Raw genomic sequence first — 9,323 nt, 5'->3', positions numbered from 1 at the left:
TTGTTGTTGGCACCATGCTGCATTTTTATTATTACATGATAGTTATTATTGCTGCGTTTCTAATACAGAGTCTTCATTTGTTTGTAGAAAACCCCTTCAAGATGCTAACGTTGCTACAAGCATGCCCCCTCACATCATTCTGGAGTGCATAGTTTTTTTTCACTTTTACAGAGTCAGTCGACAATATCCTCATCTTCATTTTGTCGACACTTTTTTTGTGCGCCTTTTTGGGAGAGGAAGAAAAGCTACAACATGCCTGCTACGTTTACAAACACGCATCCTCATTCACGTGACAAAGTTGTATTATTGCATGCATTACAATCATGTCTGCTAACCCATGCATATGTTTGTTTTATTAACTTCATATTACTGCTACTATGTGCCTACTCGCAAAAAAACCCCTTCAAAAGTCCTTCAAAGCCTTATTTTAAAAGAGAGTGCAAGGCAGTACATATAAAAGTGCTTCTTTCTGGAATGATGGGACATGTTTTGTAACAACTAAAGTAAAACAAACATTTATCTACAGGGATAAAGATGTGATTATATGGAGCTACAAGAGGGAGTACAACACTATACTCATGCATTATTAGTACTTCTACAAGCCTAATCCTGTACAATTTGATGGATTTGTTTGCAAAACAGTGGGCTTGTTTTACACAACACGATGCCACCAGGAGGGGGGAATTATACTTTTTTAAATTCTAGTGAATGAATATTGCTGCAATTAAAATACTTTTTGGAATAGAACCTTCTTTAAATACACTAATTATTAAACATGCATCAGTTATTTTAATTATATTCTCATATCACATTTAGATTATACCTTTTTTTTTTTAGGGGCAAATATTTATGGGATGCTTTCACACTTAAAAATGGGTATATTTTGCTCAAATGAGACTAAATTAAATGATTACCTGTGTATCAATTATGTGACAATAATAAACATTTAATCAATTATTAATTGAATAATTAAATGTTATTTTACATGAAATAAATCGACAATGTATTTCGGCTCTGTTGACGTAATAAATGACGACAATTCTCTCCGACCGAGCCATGTGACATCGCTCTCTTCTCCCATTGGTCGACGTCATGAAGTAAACAGGAAGACCATTTGGCTTTTTGACACCTCGAAACAATTATTTGAACTGTTAAGCAGAATCGGGTAAATAATCCCGCGGCATTAACCCCTTAGAAAAGAAGAATGAATGGTTTAACCCAGGGGTGTCCAAACTTTTTCCACAGAGGGCCGCACACGGAAAAAATGTAAACATGCGGGGGCCATTTTGATATTTTTCATTTTCGAACCATAACAAAATATATGGATTTTGGGGAGCATAGAGGGTCTCAGTCATTAAAATGTTAAAAATAAGTTAAATTATTATAATTTTTTTAATTTAATGCTGACAGTAAATCTCTATATCAACTTGAGGTTGATATAAAGTAAAACAAATAAGGTTTTATGCCTTTTTTGTCAAAGACAATTTTGTTTTTTATAGTAAAACTGAAATATGCAGTATTTAGATAGATAGATAGTACTTTATTGATTTCTTCAGGAGAGTTCCTTTATTTAGCAATTAAAGCCCTCAAAGATCAATAATGCAGGACACCATTGATTTTAATTATTTCATATTTATGAGTAATCACAGTGAAAAGTTCAATAAAATCCTACTAAATATATTTGAGATCCGAAAGGTTCCCCACTCATAAAGTGATGCATTTTTATTTGTTTTTTTCTTTTAACACTTAAATTTCAAGATCAACTTCTAATATATCTGTCAATTTTAAGTTTGAACTATTATTTTGTTTGTTTTATGCTCTTTTGTCAAACTGATGTTTTTATATGGCAACCACACAACATTGCAATATTTTTTAAAGTGATAATTTTTAAGTAATAATTCATTATAACAGATTTTTTTGTCTTTTTTTTTGAGCAATGGAAAGAAAATAAAATAAAGACAAAAGGAACAAAAAAAACTGCCTGCATGGCAGCTTTGTGTCAACATTGCCACTTTTTCTCATTAGATTTCACCTCATTTCACTTTTTTTAATGTTTTTTAAAATTTTTGCAATACTATCAATTTTGCAATTTTTCCAGAATGTGTGGCGGGCCGGTAAAGGATTAGCTGCGGGCCACAAATGGCCCCCGGGCTGCACTTTGGACACTCCTGGTTTAACCAAATACTCTAGTTTATTAATAGTGAAGTTACAAATAAGGTAAATATGCGACGTTCCTTCGCAAAAAGAACAACATCACGTGACCTACGACAAACAGGAAGAAGGTCTGAGTAGTAAATGAAACTGCAAAAACTATTTGTTTTTTTACAACTTGAATGATTATAACACTGTTAAGCATAATTGTATAGATAAGGATATAGTTGTTGAGGAATAAACCTCTAACACACTAAAAAGAGGAATGGAAGCAAACCGACCGCCTGACTCATCAAAAAAACAGCACGGATGTCGTTTACGTTTTGATTGATTGATTGATTGAAACTTGTATTAGCAGATTGCACAGTTCACAGTAGATAGATAGATAGTACTTTATTTATTCTGTCAGGAGAGTTCCTTCAGGAAAAGTACAATTTTCAGCAGTAACACCCGATTAAGTTCTTCAACTTGTTTAAGTCGGGGTCCACCTTCATCAATTCATGGTAATGTCACTTCATCTTTCTGGTGTGTGAAAGACAACAATTTCTCGGTGACGTCCTTTTTAATTAAATGCTCGGCTACTTACTGTAAATACTTTGGTCTGCTGGTACATTCTTATGTTTGTTGAAGTTATCAATAAAGGACGTGTTTGCTGCGTTAACGACGTGCCTTCTTCCTGTTTATGATAGTGATGTCATTCTTGCCGTTAATGAGCCAATAGGAAAAGAAAACGTCACATGGCTTACTGTGATGCATTAAGGTACACTGGGGGTTTTTTTTGTGGGACCGTGTGAGCTGAAACTAAATAATTCCAGACCCATTTGGATAAAAAATAGGTTGATTTTAAGTTTGAAAACATCCCTAAAAAGTCCAAAAGTGTTGTTTGTGCTCACTACTGGCCAGGAAGCATAAATCCATGCATGCTGACTACGTTCTAGAGGGCCTGCAATGAGCTCTAATGTGAGACTATACAAATCTTTAATGGAAGACGTTGGTGATTTTGTTGCTTTGTCAAACAACGTGTCACTCGTTTACACAATATACAGCTTGCTCAACAACATGACAGTTTAGATTGAATATTGCACACATCCCGCATCGCTTCTCATACAAAAGTACCTTTTTCAAATCAGGAAAAGGCGGCCTGGCTCAGCATCATGAGACGGGGTGTGGATGTCAAAAGACCACCAAACCAGGAGACTAATTCCGGTTCTAGCAAAGAAGATGACAACAAAAAAAATCACAGCAGATGCCCAGAGATCATTAATTGTGTTTCTGCTGCTTAGCATCATGTTGGCTGGGAGGCAGCACTGATGTTGATGATGAGTCGCTACAGCATTTTGTGTCTTTACAGGAAAAACGATTGAAATAAAACAAACTATGTTGGACCCGACATCCTCACTCTGGAGGGGGGCTGAAGAAACCCCCCTCCCTCAGGCCCTGACCTCCCCATGGAGGTCATGTTCACAGTTCACCACAGACCGGCGAGGCAGCGGCGGTCCCAGTGGAGTCCGTCCAGTCTGGATCGGGCGTCCATCCTGGAAAAACATTTACATTTTAATATTATTATCACAAGTGGGTAGAGTTGCCAAAATTGTACTCAGTTACTTGAATGCAGTGCTTTTCAATTATTTACTATCACATCACCCTCAAAGGATGGCATTTTTCTTCAAATTTCACAGCCCCGAAGTAGGACTGGCCCGATAAAATCATATCAGTGTATATTGACACGTAATCCATATCAATAGAAAATGTGTTTGATAAAACATTCAAAATATATACATATATATGTACTAAATAAATATATATACACAAACATATACAGTATATATATATATATATATATATATTAGGGGTGTAACGGTACGTGTATTTGTATTGAACCGTTTCGGTACGGGGGTTTCAGTTTGGTACGAGGGTGTATCGAACGAGTTTGTATCCTAAAGTCTTAACAAGCTGCTCTGCTTTCTGCCTCTGTCTGAGCAGTGAACACCCAGCATTGTCCCGCCCACACAGCCATCTGATTGGTTACATACAAAGCCAATCAGCAGTGCGTATTCAGAACGCATGTTGTAAATGCTTCATTGTCGAGCAGATATGTGTTTAGCAGCGGACATCGTACACTCCCCAAATTATAATAAACACTTCCCAGTCACAACTATTACAAACATCACTGGAAACTTAAACTGCAGCTCAGCTCGCTCACAGTTCTGGCTTGAGGTGATGTGAAGGCTAATTAGCTTTTAGCGTAACGTTAGCTCATTTTGCTGTGTGTGTGTGTTAGGGGCAGCAAAGCCCTCTCTGTCTGTTATTTCACATGAACTAACATGAACTCCATAGGTATCAGGGATGAATAGTCTCTCCTATTGCAATTGTACTATTTTTCAGCTATAGTTACATGAATCATTAGTAATGTAGCAACCTAGTTTTGAATAGCAGGGTCCCTGCTATCACATGTTGGAAAAAATATAACATTTACATAATAAAAGTGAACTACAGGCTTCCCAAATGCTGTAATAAATCAAGCATGATGAGTTGACTTGAAACTGTTTAATGTTGCACTTTTTTTATGTAGAAGAAAGTTTTTGTCATTTTATTCAATAAAAGCAACAACTTGGGGCAGTTTAACGTGGGCAGGATTATTAAAGTGTCCCCAATGTTAAAAGGATAAAGCCTTTGTTTACAAATTTGGTAAATAAATAACCCAAAAATGTATATTTGGTTGTTTTCTTACTGTACCGAAAATGAACCGGACCGTGATGTGTAAACCGAGGTATGTACCGAACCGAAATTTTTGTGTACCGTTACACCCCTAATATATATACATATATATACACACACATACATACATATAGGGCTGGGCGATATATCGATATATGCGATTTGTCTCTGTGCGATATAGAAAATGACTATATGGTGATATTGGAGTATATGTTCTTACGCAGTTGCTTTTAGCTGCGGGCATTACATTACAGGCTTTTATCACTCTTTCTTGTCTCTCCTTCTCACAGACAGCAAGCGCACCTTCTTACATACATCACATACTGTCTTGTCATACATCACATACGTACACGCCCTCGCGGAGCAGAGAGGTAGTAGCATGGCTAACGTTAGCTGTGATGCTAGTGGTAATACGAGAGAAAGAAGGTGCCAATCTGGTAACAAATGAAGGAAGAAATAATTCCCAAGAAAAACAGCAGGGGGTCCATCGTCTGGCGGTGGTTCGGCTTCAAGTGGGAATATGTCGAATAGACAACTTTAATTTGTCAAGTGTGGGGCACAAGTGTTGCTACCAGAAGTAGCATTACTGCTAACATGTAGCATCATTTGAAAAGTCACCTGCTAATAAGTGTTTAATAAATACAGTTTTGGTCAATTGACTTTGTTGTGATTTCCTTCTCTGCATGAAAGTTTAAAAGTAGCATATATTAGACAAGATGGTGCTGCTGTAGTGGGCACTGTAGGCAGGAGCTCTGTGCTCTTGTGTCATCCTTTTGTGTTTCCCTCTTGTTTTCATGTATTATTATGTTTTCTTGCCTTTTGGTCCAGGACTCTCTGGGACTGTGTGACAAGAGGTGGCACTTTCGTGACCTCTGTGGTGCTTTTTTTGTGGACTTCTGGATCTGCCTCCCGGGAGCCTTTTGGCCATGGAGACCAGCTGCAGGGTGTCTGCCACACCGGAGTCGGTTTGGAGGGACTGGAGGAGATGCGGATGAGGGGACAGGACTGCGGAGCCAGCACTGAGCGCCGGGACGGAGAGGCTTCATGCTGTCTTGGCTGGGTGAGCAGGTGTCGGACACCTCAGTCTCCTTGCTCATCCATGCGGACTGGACACTGGCCGAGAGTGGAGTGGGCTCTCTTGGTTGCCTTGTTGGGTCTGCTCCTGTCTCTAGCCATGCTCCCTCCACCCCAGCGGACGATGGCGTGGAACACCGCAGAGGCCACCACAGTGGATATGTTTATTTTACTTTTTATTCATAGCTGTATGTAGAAGTGTCTGCTTGTATCTGCTGCTTTAATGTCTTTAATGTCCTTTGTGTTCTTTGATGTCTCCCTCTTACATGTGGGATGTGTACTATGGCTATGAGTTTTCTTTTTCCCTTGACCTCAGTCTGGACCCCCTCTCCAGGGCCCAGGCTTAAATGATAAATGGGTTGTACTTGTATAGCGCTTTTCTACCTTCAAGGTACTCAAAGCGCTTTGACACTACTTTCACATTTACCCATTCACACACACATTCACACACTGATGGAGGGAGCTGCCATGCAAGGCGCTAACCAGCACCCATCAGGAGCAAGGGTGAAGTGTCTTGCTCAGGACACAACGGACGTGACGAGGTTGGTACTAGGTGGGATTTGAACCAGGGCCCCTCGGGTTGCGCACGGCCACTCTCCCACTGCGCCACGCCGCTTAGACCGATTTTTTTTCTACCATCCCCCCCCCACTTGTTTACCTGTATCTTACCTTTTTTGTAAAGGGCGCTGGAAGCCGGCAGACCCGTCAGCGATCCTGTTCTGTCTCCCTGTAATGTTTGTCTGATTTTGAATGGGATTGTGCTGAAAATTTTAATTTTCCTGAAGGAACTTTCCTGAAGGAATAAATAAAGTACTATCTAATCTAAGTTAATCGAATCTAATTGACGCAGTATGAAGAAGAATGTTTGAATGTAGACACATAGAATCATCATACTGCTGTCATTATATGTATCAAGTCTTCATTCAAGGCTAAGGCAAAATATCCACATATATATCGTGTATCGCGATATGGCCTAAAAATATCGAAGTATTCAAAAAAGGCCTTATCGCCCTAGTGTCAATACTGCAACATTTTCTCGTTACATTTCACCGGTACACTCTTTTATTCCACATTTAATGGGCTGTTTTGTAACAGTATGTTTAAAAATGTTGTGTGGGCCGCACTCTACTTCTATTATCAATCTGTATTTTACATCCTACTGTATTTTCCTAATAATATATATCGTCTTTACATTTCTATTATGAGAGTGCTATTAAGTTTCTTTGCTTTATAAGAAAGAATGAAGAAAATCAAGTCATTGATCACTGATCAGTATTTGGCTGCTTGTCATCATTGATTGGCGGCAGATCAATGTACTGCAGGGTGGACAGACGTCACTACAATGAGCATGTCAGCACAATAATGAAGTAGATGGTTTATAAAAGTGACTTACCTGAAAGTGATGATGATGATGATGCAGAAGAAGGATGCTGCAGAGGAGGATGAGGATGAGGAAGATGTTAGCACACACTGCTAAACAATGGCTGAAGGACTTCTTCTTCTTCCACGGTCACACCGTCCGCTTTCTTCGCTTCCTGTCTCGTCACACGACTAAACCCCGTCGAGGAATGAAACACAGAGCTTCCCCGCAGAAGAGGAAAGCGGCAAAGGGAGTCCGGGAACAAAAGGCGTCCCCTGCCGCTCCTCTGCTACGCCATTGTCACTTCTACAGTGGAGCCAGTTTGGCGGGAAGGGCGCGGTGATTGGTCCGCAGGGCTGTCAGTCAAACGTAAGCCCCACCCCGGAAGTGCTCACACGTTGACTTGATGTCTATGGATGTTGTCGGTCATCCGGGTCACTCGTCCAGTGGAGTCCGTTTAGCGGGAAGGGCGCGGTGATTGGTCCGCAGGGCTGTCACTCAAACGTAAGCCCCACCCCGGAAGTGCTCACACGTTGACTTTTTGTCTATGGAAGTTGTCGGTCATCCGGGTCACTCGTCCAGTGGAGTCAGTTTAGCGGGAAGGGCGCGGTGATTGGTCTGCAGGACTGTCAGTCAAACGTAAGCCCCGCCCGATATCATGAATGTTGTCGGTCATCCGGGTCCTTGGCATCTCGGCGCCTTCAGTCGATCGCAACTTGACTGTTTTTAGTTCGTCTTGGAAGACTTTTCGCCTCTCATCAACTTCATCAGTTCGTGCTAGGAAATGACTTCCAAGACAAACCAAAAACAGTCCAGTTGCGATCAATTGAAGGGATTGAGATGTCATAGTGTAGTTTTGACGCTAGAAGTCAGCAAAGCACTCATTCAAACACTGAATTTTTATTATTACATTTTGTATTTTAATACACACATTTCTTTTAAAGTTCAAAATACAATACGTCTGCGACCATTTTTCTTTTATTTTCCAAAAGTTCCAAAATTCTCAAACAATTCTTGGACAATGTCAGTCAACAATTAGCATGCTAATATTATCATGTGACCGAAAACAACAGCTGTTTAAATAACCTCCATTTCTTTAGAAACAGCTGTTATGTAAACAAGGAAAATCCAAATAAAAAGAGGTGACGTACAATCTTAAGAGTTTACCGGTCAACACCATGAGTTGATGAAGGTGGACCCCGACTTAAACAAGTTGAAAAACTTATTGGGGTGTTACCATTTAGTGGTCAATTGTACAGAATATGTACTGTACTGTGCAATCTACTAATAAAAGTATCAATCAATCAGACACGTTTCTCCTCAAATTGAGCACAATTGAATTTTGTCTCTGTTAAATTCCTTGCTTCTTGTCTCGTTTAATAGATGTCATCAGTGTTTGAACCTGACAATTATGATCAAAGTCTAAATTAGTGGAGCCGAGTTGTTATCGTCTCATGTTTTGTCCAAAAACAATCCAGTTGCGATCAATTGAAGGCCCTGAGATGTCATAGTGTAGTTTTGACGCTAGAGGTCAGCAAAGCACTCATTCAAACACTGAATTTTTATTATTACATTTTGTATTTCAATACACACATTTCTTTTAAAGTTCAAAATACAATACGTCTGCGACCATTTTTCTTTTATTTCCCAATAATTTCAAAATTCTCAAACAATTCTTGGACAATGTCAGTCAACAATTAGCATGCTAATATTATCATGTGACCGAAAACAACGGCTGTTTAAATAACCTCCATTTCTTTAGAAACAGCTGTTATGTAAACAGGGAAAGTCCAAATAAAAAGAGGTGGCGTACAATCTTAAGAGTTTACCGGTCGAAACCATGAGTTGATTAACGTGGACCCCGACTTAAACAAGTTGAAAAACTTATTTGGGTGTTACCATTTAGTGGTCAATTGTACGGAATATGTACTGTACTGTGCAATCTACTAATAAAAGTTTCAATCAATCAATCAATCAAGACACGTTTCTCCTTAAATTGAGCACAATTGAATTTTGTCTC

At 39.4% G+C, this 9,323-nt stretch overlaps 1 long non-coding RNA gene across 1 annotated transcript; it reads right to left on the bottom strand.

Moving 5' to 3' along the window:
- LOC133548943 (uncharacterized) lies at positions 1–7,742 on the bottom strand. The gene is made up of 2 exons (XR_009806005.1): positions 7,337–7,742; positions 1–3,686 (listed from the first exon to the last, which is right to left on the bottom strand). It is a non-coding gene; the product is annotated as an uncharacterized LOC133548943 (long non-coding RNA).
- Positions 7,743–9,323: the final 1,581 nt, after the last annotated feature.

This window comes from Nerophis ophidion, linkage group LG03 (genome assembly GCF_033978795.1).
Source record: "Nerophis ophidion isolate RoL-2023_Sa linkage group LG03, RoL_Noph_v1.0, whole genome shotgun sequence".
Taxonomy (NCBI): Eukaryota; Metazoa; Chordata; class Actinopteri; order Syngnathiformes; family Syngnathidae; genus Nerophis; species Nerophis ophidion.
The sequence above is the reverse complement of the archived record's forward strand: the minus strand, read 5'-3'. Positions and strand labels throughout refer to the sequence as shown.